Source organism: Suricata suricatta, chromosome 17, assembly GCF_006229205.1.
Source record: "Suricata suricatta isolate VVHF042 chromosome 17, meerkat_22Aug2017_6uvM2_HiC, whole genome shotgun sequence".
Classification (NCBI taxonomy): domain Eukaryota; kingdom Metazoa; phylum Chordata; class Mammalia; order Carnivora; family Herpestidae; genus Suricata; species Suricata suricatta.
The window spans coordinates 14,052,737-14,055,258 of record NC_043716.1 but is presented as its reverse complement, the minus strand read 5'-3'; the positions used below and the strand labels follow the sequence as shown (position 1 = coordinate 14,055,258).

General features: G+C 58.9%; 1 protein-coding gene across 2 annotated transcripts in view; it reads right to left on the bottom strand.

The window, feature by feature from the left end:
- Positions 1–2,522, bottom strand: part of MYO1C (myosin IC) — a 23,269-nt gene that overhangs the window by 19,654 nt on the left and 1,093 nt on the right. The window contains exon 1 of one of the 2 annotated variants that reach the window (XM_029927565.1): positions 2,455–2,516. The exons of the other annotated variant lie outside the window; for it this stretch is intronic. The gene's annotated coding sequence lies outside the window, so the exon portion shown is untranslated. Of the gene's footprint in view, positions 1–2,454; positions 2,517–2,522 lie in introns of those variants that run through there. 2 annotated transcript variants of the gene reach the window in all.

The following is a 2,522-nucleotide window of genomic DNA, read 5'->3' as shown; positions in this document are numbered from 1 at the left end:
CGGAAGCGCCAGCCCCTGGGAGGGGGTAGGGAGGCGGGGAACCGAGGGTGTGAGAGACGCGGCGAACAGGGCTGCAGCGCCTGGAGCTTCCAGCGTTCTCAGCGCCCACTTACCGTACTCCCTTCAATGCTTGTCCCGAGCCAAGCCATTAGGTCTGTGTTAGTACCCCATTCTACAGGCAGGGAAACGGAGTCTGGCCAGGTGAATGACTTGTTCAAGATCCCCGGACTAGTAAAAGGAGAGGTGGGATCGGAACCGGGAACTCCAGCACTCACTGCTTCTGCAGGGCTGCCCTTAGAGAGGCAGGCCCGCTGGCTGGTTGATTTCCAAGCTTCCACTTCTCTGTAAGGGTTAACTTGCTACCCTGCCAGGCTGTGACCTTCCTCAGTAACCCCGTGGCTGCAGTGCCCAGTATAAAACCCTGTCGGTGTTGTGTCACTAGACATGTAGCCTGAGAGTATGCGACTGCCTTTGGCCCTCCAGCATGGCCCTGCACCTAGGGGTTGGCTGCAGGCTGGCCAGGAGCCATACCACATGAGTGACCCAGGACTTACTACCCAAGACTACCTCTGGGTATCCTCCGACCTGTGTTGTGTCCTCTAAAGGCAGGGATGGGACGGACCCAGCAGACCTGGGTCATCTACTGCCTTTTAACCTAGTGTGGGCCAGGTACCCTCAAGACTGACCTCTGGAGAAGTGAGGGAGGCAGTGGGCAACCTCGGAATTTCAAAGGGCCTCAAAGGACCCTTGCAGATCTGGAGAGGGTGTGCTGAGCATCCCAGATCTCAGCTAAAAGCTGATTTCCACCAAGGCAGCCTCCTGGCCTTTTGGTGAAACAGCATCATAGCCTCTCTCACCCACAGTGTAGTGCTGGGCACAGAACAGGTGCTCACTTTATATTCATCGAATGTATCTTAGGTCTGGGTCCAGGCTGCCCCACCAAGCACTGTTCCAGACTCAAGGGAACTGTTTGGAGGGGCAAGGGAGATGAAAGGTGGGGACTAAAGGGCTGTACCTGATGGTTCACAGGGCCCCCATTAAGGGTTGTACACTCTAGCTCTACAATCATGGGTCTTTGGCCCGCCAGACACCTCTGCTTGGGGGTCCAGCGGAAGTAAACAGAGCACTTTGTCCCCTGACCTGTCCTCCTTGTTCAATATCCTATATGTAGAAAGGAGGAAGACAACTCCAGCTAGTCATTGCCATCTGGCATCAAAAGACCTGTTCACTTCCCTCCATTTCTCACACCAAGGACTCACCACCTGCTAAAACCTTCCCGCTGCTCACTCCTCTTTCACTCTTCTGCTCCTGGGTCAGGCAGCAGCCTTCAAACTGCCCTTCCAGCCTTCCTCCCTCCAATCCATTTCCCCACAACAGCCTGTAGTATTTACAAATGCAAATCTGATCAGTTAACATCTTGCGTTAATAGAGTGAAAGTTTATAGGGCACCCTTCTGTGCGCCAAGCCCATACTTCACACCCAATGCTTCTTGCCAGGAACCTGCCTATAGACTCCGGCAGCCCCCTCTGTCCTCAGCTTACCCTGTGTTACACAGCTTGCGCCTGTGTTCCTGTGTGACCACAGGGGTGGCCCTCTCCAGTCCCTTCTTTCACCACCACACACAGCCAGGAGAAACTGCTCCCATCGCTATCATAGTCTCGCTCTCCCTAAGCTTCTTGTCTTTGCACCTGCACCTTCCTTGGTCCTGTACACCCTCTCTCTTCTATTAGTCATCCTTGAAGACTCAGCTCAGGTATCACCTCCTCCAGAACCCCTTCCTGCCTCCCCCAACACATAGCTCCCTCCATATCTCATTGTGCTCTAATCGCCGGTTTTCTTGTCAGTCTCTCCCAGGAGACGGCTCCCTCCAGGGCATACACCCGCTACGCACACAGTAGGGGCTCGGTAACCTCTCGTGGACGCCTGTATGAATGAACGAATCACAGGGCCAGAGCGTGCCTGGAGCTGAATAAGGCCATGGGCCAACCATTCATTCTCTCATTCACCTCCGAGACCCTGGCCGCCGCACTCACAGGCGCCCAGGCGCGGGGAAGCTGGCATTGCAGGGCCCCGGGGGCGGAGTACGGGAAGGGGCGGGGCTCGGGCGTCCTCTCCGGAACCCAGAGGCAGCCCAGGCTGCTGGAGGGGCCCAAAGGGCCCACAGGGTGCCTGGATCCTGCGACCGCAGGCGCCTCTCCCCACCCTCACGTTACCTGCGAGTAACCTAAGTCCCCACAAGGCCGAGTTCTGGGACCCCTCACGGGTCGGGCCAGGCCCGACCGGACCGACCCTCCGCCCCAGCGATCCCCAGGCTGGCGACCCCTGCCTCCCGCACGGCAGCTCCGGGCTGGGCTCAGAGCCGCCTGCCCTTTCCCCCTTTCCCGCCAGCCACCCGAGCCCTCCCGGGACCACGCGGCTGCTGCCCGCCGCGCGCCCGCCGCCCCCAGTACCCACCGGCTCGGCTCTTCGGGTGCGCAGGCGGGGGCCAGGCTGGGCGGCGTGGCCGGCTCCGGAGTCCGCGG